Source organism: Vicia villosa, unplaced genomic scaffold, assembly GCF_029867415.1.
Source record: "Vicia villosa cultivar HV-30 ecotype Madison, WI unplaced genomic scaffold, Vvil1.0 ctg.001404F_1_1, whole genome shotgun sequence".
NCBI classification, from domain to species: Eukaryota; Viridiplantae; Streptophyta; class Magnoliopsida; order Fabales; family Fabaceae; genus Vicia; species Vicia villosa.
In genome coordinates this window covers 326,649-334,339 of record NW_026705605.1, presented here as the reverse complement: position 1 = coordinate 334,339, position 7,691 = coordinate 326,649, and the positions used below count along the sequence as shown (strand labels likewise).

Sequence of the window (7,691 nt, the reverse complement as noted above, 5' to 3'; positions counted from 1 at the left end):
GACACTGGAGAAACGGAATCACTATATCCAATAATAGCTTTGAATAAAGTGAGGATCACAACATCCAATAATGGCATTGAATGAAGTGAGAAATGACATCCAGGAGTGGTACTAGAGAAAAGGAATCATGATATCCAAGAATAGCTTTGATTAAAGTGAGGATCACAACATCTAAGAATGACATTGAATGAAGTGAGAAATGACATCCAGAAGTGGCACTAGAGAAAAGGAATCACGATATCCAAGAATAACATTGAATAAAGTGAGGATCACAACATCCAAGAATGGCATTGAATAAAGTGAGAAATGACATCCAGGAATGGCATTGGATAAAAGAGATAAGACATCCAAGAATAGCATTGGATGTAAGAAAAAAATTGAACATCCAGGAATAACACTGGATAAATAATGAAAATACAGACAGACATTTGTTTTGGTAGGTGCCAAATAAGGATGACTTAGATCTCAAGGTAAGATGTTGATAGCAACAGGACTTTGGAAAAATATAAATGAGCATGAAAATTATTTCTATGTATGATACTGAATTTTTCTATGCATGATGAATGATCACTGCAATGCAATTTTTTTGTGACAACTGAGGTAGACTCTTTTGAAGATTGGAACACTGATTCCTCAACACGGGGAACTTTGCCGACTCTGCTATGGAAGATGCTCGAACATATCTCTGTCACACTAGTAACTGTATCAAACTGATAATCTTCTGAGAAGAACCAATAAACCATGTTTGGGGATTACTGAAGAAGATTGCCCCTGATTGACTGATTGTTGTAGGCTAACTGATCATGGTTTCAGTTTGACTGTTGATGGGGATAAGCTGATCATGGCTTCAGTTCTTGAAATGATTGCCGGAAAGCTTGCCCCAATATGATTCTTGAAGGGATCTTCTGATCAACAAATTTTGAGTTGAACAATCTTTAAACAAAAGGACCTTGAATTAACGTGCCCCTGATATGATCACTAATCAAGTTTCTCAACTATTTTAAATTTCCTTGAAAATGAGTGCTTACTCGCAAATAAAATGTTCATTTCAAAAGTGGTAATTTTAATGCAATGCTCAAGAAAATTTTGAAAAAAAATCATTATACAATAGATGAATTACTGATCAAAACACAATGGCTTATATATTCAAAGTGAAAGAAGAAGCACAAACATGATATCAAAACAAGTGATTGGCAAATATCTTGGGAGTCAGTTTATGCAACCTTGCTGTAGTTTGCTTTCAAAATAAACCTTGCTTCAATTAGGTCTTTTAAGGGTTGTAATGTGGCTCGATTAACGGTTATAGAAACAAAGGATATAAGGCTCAAATTTTTATAGTGACCCACCCCCTTCTTCGTGATGATCTCTAGTCCCACGCTCAGTTAATTCAACTTATGCATTTAGGTTCCAAGATATTTTTGGAATTATACTTGTGATAGTTATGATGGCTCCCAAGCTAAGAGAATTTTGAGATGGTGGTCACTTCTTCCTTTTGATGGTAACAACATTTTGTTGTTTGTCACGAATGTATTGACTTTGCTTTTGATTTTTCTTTTGATATCCCTAACTTTTTCCTGAACTGTTTCTTTTGATCTTACAGTTAGTAGGATGCCCCAATTTTGCATAAGTCTCCTTCATATGATAAGTCTCCTTCATAGGTTCTGACTTATCGGGCGTTTTCTTTGATTCTCCCTTTTATATTTCTTAGGAAGATAGTGACTGCCTTGCTTAATGATTACGATAAATCATCATTGGCTTTTGATTGACATCTCCAACATTTATTTGATATGTGAGGAGGAAAGCTTGTGATTGAAACCCTTATTGAAAGGTGTACTGAATGATTCTCTTGTAATTGAATGCATAACCAAATTAACTGAGAACTACCCTGCCCCAGGTTAAAATTATGGGTTTTTGGTATAGAAAGAAACTCCAACGGCTAGGCTCAAAGGGGTGAACGAGGGATTAACTTCCTTATCTCTCCAGTGTTTAGGGATTTGAAACAATGCCCGTAGATCATCAGTAAAGTTTTATTTGAAAGCATACCGTTCAACAATTTGGGTATTTCGTTTTCACCATTTTCCCTCTAATCTTTGCATAAGTAAAAGTTTGATAAAGAAAGTGAGAAGATATATATTTGAAAACAGTAAGTAGAATTGAATCAAAACATGCAATGCTCATTTCATTAAAATTATCATTCAGAAACAAACAAAGTTCAATGCAATACGCAATACAAAACAAGGAAATTACAAACCGAAAGAAACAAGGCCTAGTGACTAATCAGCAAAAAGGAGGAGTTATCCTTTCTGAGACACTGGCTTTAGGAAAGGTTACTCTAGATTGCTTTCTCTTTAGCCACTCTGTTCTGGCAAAGGATTAGGTTTTACATTTGGACCAACATCCTTGAAAGTTAACATATTTTCCCTCATCAACTCTTGTACTCTAGCCTTCAATGCATAACCGTTTTCCAAATCATGACCAGCACCACCTTGATGGAATGCACGATGAAGATCAGGCCTGAAACCGGGTGGAAGAAGGTTTGGAGGAGTAAGAGTCCTGGTTGTAATTAGACCTTTCTGAACCATCAAAGGATAGAGCTCAATGTAAGTCATGGGAATAGGATCATAGGTGGTCCTATTGTGGTTCTGGTTTTGTTCAATAGCCTAGCGTTGAGGAACTTGAACTGGTTGAGGATTAACAGCATGAGAAACAACAACTACAAATGGTTGATCATAGCATTGGGCCTTTTGACGAGGCATTCTTCTTTCATTCGAGACAGCATTGGTTTCTTCCTTCTTTCTTTGAAAGTTCCCAAAGGATTTCTTTGTACCATTAGAAGATTCACCAACAGTAGACATTTTGCCCTTCTTAATCCCTTCTTCTAACCTTTGGCCAATAATCACCAAATCTGTGAAGCTTGAAGATATACTTCCAATCATTTTCTCCCAAAAGAAAGGTGAGAGAGTGTTCATAAACATGCTTGTAAGCTCCTTCTCAGCTATAGGTGGTTCAACTTGAGAGGTTAGCTCTCTCCAACGCCGAGCGTACTCCTTGTAGGATTCTTTCTCCTTTTGAGACATGTTTTGTAGTTGACGACGGTCTGGGGCCATGTCGAGGTTGTATTTGTATTGCTTCATGAAGGCGTCAGCCAAATCTTGGAAGCACTGGATACGATTTCTTTCAAGTCCCATATACCACTTGAGTGAAGCACCAATAAGACTATTGTGAAAGCAATGAATGAGTAATTTCTGATTGTCGGTGTAGGCAGCCATCTTTTTGACGTACATGACCAAATGGCTTCTAGGACAGGTATGCCCCTTGTATTTCTCAAATTCCGGAGTCTTGAACTTTGCAGGCATCACAAGGTCAGAAAATAAGCACATGTTGCCAGCATCAATGCTAAAGAACTCATTACCTTCCATGGCGCTCAATCTCTTTTCTAAAGTTTGAAACTATTCTTGGACACCTTCATGTTCAATAGCATCTTCTTGACTTTCACTTTGGGCATCAGCAGCATGATACTCAAAGAGAGGATTTTCATAAGGAGCTCAGATAGTTTGTGTAGTAGTATGAATAACAGGATGAGGTTCAGTGAATACAGGATCTTGAAACACCGGTTGAGAACTTTGGCCAACCATAGCAGTAGTGGCAAAAGGTGGAGAATAATCCGGAGGTAAACCAAACTTTGGCCATGTAGTTGTGGTCCTTTGATTAGGCTGAGGGTCAGTAACGACATTAGTAACTTCTGAGACAACAGTTCTTTGAGGAGGCTCCACTCTAGCAATCAAAACTTACAACATCTCTGTGAGATTGGTCATGCATGTCTTCAACTCGCCAATTTCCATTCTAACTTCCATGTTATGTTGTTCTTGGTCTGCCATTCTTCGTCTATTGTTAGCTCTAGTTTTGTACTTGTGTTGAGGAAACAGCTTGACGTTTGACGAATAACTATTGAAAGACACATTTGGAATGAGAGTTTTGAACAATATGGATGTATGCAAAGGATGTAAATGATATGCAATGTAATGCAAAAGATTTCTCTTTTTTAATTTTCAAAATATCTCAAAATATCTTTCAAGGATTAATCAAGAATTTGTAAATAACAAAGAAAGCTAGTGAACCTCTAAAGTAATTCTAAGGAATCTCAATATGAAGCATTCATATCATCTTGGTTCTCAAGAGAGATAACAGCATTTCATACTTGTCACAGAAATTCTTAGGATTAACAATTAAAGATCCCAACTTTCTTAACTATTCTATCTTTGGACTCTTGAAAATATACCCCTTGGCTTGTCTTCTTTCAAGTTTCATTCGTATAATATTTACAAAACAAAAAGGTTTCTTTTAAATCCTAGAAAGATATTATGGTTTTTAAAATGCATGGATGAATGAATGCAAACATAGCAAAAACATGGGGTTTACGGGTTCTGTAACACCCCGAATTTAATTAAATTGGTTAATTAAATTATTGAAGGATTTAAATATTTGATTTAGTCGAAATTGGATTGTCGGTGTTATTTAAGGGCGTATTTGGAATTATATAAATCGAAGTCGGATAGTCAGAAAATAATATTAAGAATAATATTATTTATAAGTCGGAATTATTATATTGAAGGAATTATTATTATAAGTGATATAATTGATTATTTGAGTTATATCTCTTATTGGGCCTAAATTGATTTTGGAGGATATTAAATAAAGAGAGGATTTAAACACTAAGCCCAATTGATTTTATATTAGGGTTTTAGAGATTTTGGAAAGGGGGAGTTGTCATAATGAAGAAACAAGAATAGAGGAGAAAGAGGCAAGACTATGGAGAAGAAGAAGAAGCTTGAAGATTTTCATCCATGGTGCCAAATTGAAGATGCAAATAGAGACCCATTGAGTTGCTTCCATTGATAAGGTAAGAGTGGGATTCTCTTCCTATAATGGGGCTCATGAAACCTTGTATGTGGGGAGTTGGGTATGTAGATTTATTGCATTATCTTGTGTTGAATTGTTGTTGGAAAAAGATAAATAGAATTTGTTCAAGACAATCTAAGAATTGAATGGTTAATTTTGTTAACTATGTTTATTATTAATGAGTCTGGAACTGAGATAACCTTGTCCATGGTGCCGATGTTGTGCGAAAGGTGGAGTTTGCTATAAATGCCCTTTTCGGCATAGCCTGTGACGGCGCAAGAATGCCCATTAACTGGCAGCATAGCCTACGTTGAAGTGTGTAGTTACTTAATGTTATTTTTATGCATATTTCACATTATTTGAATTTTTTCCTTTGTGAGTGGCCTGTATGTACGTTTCGTGTTTGACAGAACATTGTTTTGTCTCTGTATGTGGCTCTGTTCCCATATAAAAATAATGGTATCATACCATAGTGATGAGAACATCGTCATGACATTTTTATATAGTTAGAAATGTATAAAAATATTAGAAATGTAGGATAAGAATGTATAACAATATAGATATGAAACTAATAAAATATTAAATAGTCCCGTTTGATTGAAATAGCCGAATTAAGCGGTATAATTAGTTGTCCGGAATTTGATGAAAAATTACGTGGTAGCTAAGTTTAATTAGTAGATTAACGTGGTGGTGTTCTTTTATTGAAATTGTGATATTTTACGAATCGATCGAAATTGTGTTTGATTTAAATATTCTTTATAAATAAATTATAATAATTTAATAGAATTGTCAATAGAGTTGTTAGAGTTGACAATAAGAGTTGTCAATAGAGTTGTTAGAGTTGACAATAAGTTGCCAGAGTTGTTTTGGGTTATTAAGAGTCATACTTTTGTTTGTTTTGAGTAATTTTGACATGTTTAGAGTTGTCAATGTATAGTGTAGGTGTTTTCTTTTTCATTGGAACTTTAACAATTCATATCTTTTGAACCGTAACTCCGTTTGAGTCTCCGTTCGAGGCGTTAGAAAGCTAACGCGATATTCTTTTTAATAAAAATGGTCTTGAGCAATAGAATGCTAAAAAATTGGAAATGGAGTAGAAATAGAAGTGAATTAAATTAATATAGTGTGATTATTAATTGGTTGATTAAATTAATAGTTGAATTAATTTCAATGTGTTTAATTGATTAGAATATAAATTGGAATTAAATTAACTATTTGGTTTGTCGGTAAATTACGATATTTTGAGAATTTATCCGTAATTGTGTTTTGATTGAATATGTATGTTGAGAAATATATATTATTATGTCAATGATTTGTTTTGATATTGATTCTCTGTGGGTAGTTGGATAGCATTAATTTTAATGATTAATTGCTTGATTTTAAATGTGTATGTTCATATATAATTGGCAAAATGAGAATTAACATGAGATAGTATGGTTACTAGTGTTAATTGGATTTTGTAAATCGTAATTGATTAATTGACCTTTTATATGTGAATGATATGTATGTGTTGTGAAGGTTGTGTACAATTGGTGGATAATTCATCGAGTTCAATTATTGTGATATGCTAAATATTAAGATGGTAGAGATGATCTTAATTGCATATGTTTGATTAACATTGTACATACATTCATATCATGGATGCCTTGAAACAAAGGTGGTTTGCTTTGAAACATAAGCGAGGCTTAGATTCTAAAGTGAATCGGAAGCGGTAAACTATATGTTTACATTTGGTGGCTTTGATCTTGTCCGGATCTGAAGCGTGGCTAGATTCTATATGAATCGGAAGCGGTGGAACTTTGGGTCCACATTGGGTACCACATGCATAGAGTCACATGTCTTGCATTGAGTCACATTGAGGTTAAGTGATGTTTGAATATATGCATTTATGTGATTGTCATGTGTACATGAGATGTGATAATTGAAATTGGTGATGTTTTGATATATAATTGGTTAAACGTGTGAATATGTGATAATGATGGATTGTGTATATATTTGGGATAATAGTATTGAATCTTTTGAGTATTATACTATTAAATTTTGTGCTTACTTGAATATGTGAAATTTATTAGATGATACTATTTACATGATCATGACTTGTTGTGTGATGAAAAGTATGTGAGATTAATGAACTGTAGAAGTATGATGTGTATAGTAGCTATTGATACTTGTGATGTGATGATTTTATATGTCTGAATCCTAGCATGCAATTTATCATATGCCCACTTATATGATTTGATATCTCACCCTTTTCTCTTGTTTCGTCGTTGCCTTTATATTGGTAACGTGCAGGTATTCAAGTATGAAGATTTAGTTGTCGTTACTCGAATCGGTTGTCGCTCTGATACGTAGCACTCTGGGGGGAACGATTTATGTCATTTATGATGTTGTTGTTTAATTGTGTTATCTTGGTTGAACAAAATGATAAGTTAACTGAGGATATTTTATTGAATACATTCTTAAGCGATTCCGCTGTGTTTTAATAAAATAAGTTATTCTGTTTCAAAGGTGCTATGTATCCGCTTTATGCGACGAGTTGATTTGTTTTGTTTTTATTATGTGACGCCTCATTTGTTTATTGAGAAATTTTTGAAAACTCTGATTTATATATATTTGTCGGGTAGAAATGGGGTGTTACAGGTTCAACGTCACGAGCATGGAGCCAAAGGTCCACCCATCTCAAAGGTGTGTACTATGATTATTTTGTACCAGTAGATCAAGATTCTATTGTTTCCCAGACTCAAGCAGCCCAACTTGGAGATTGTAAACTCTGTATCAACATACTCATTTGA

The 7,691-nt window shown here is 34.4% G+C and overlaps 1 long non-coding RNA gene across 1 annotated transcript; it reads left to right on the top strand.

The window, feature by feature from the left end:
• The first annotated feature begins 4,452 nt into the window (after positions 1 to 4,452).
• LOC131634982 (uncharacterized) lies at positions 4,453 to 7,406 on the top strand. The gene is made up of 2 exons (XR_009293701.1): positions 4,453 to 4,900; positions 7,192 to 7,406. It is a non-coding gene; the product is annotated as an uncharacterized LOC131634982 (long non-coding RNA).
• Positions 7,407 to 7,691: the final 285 nt, after the last annotated feature.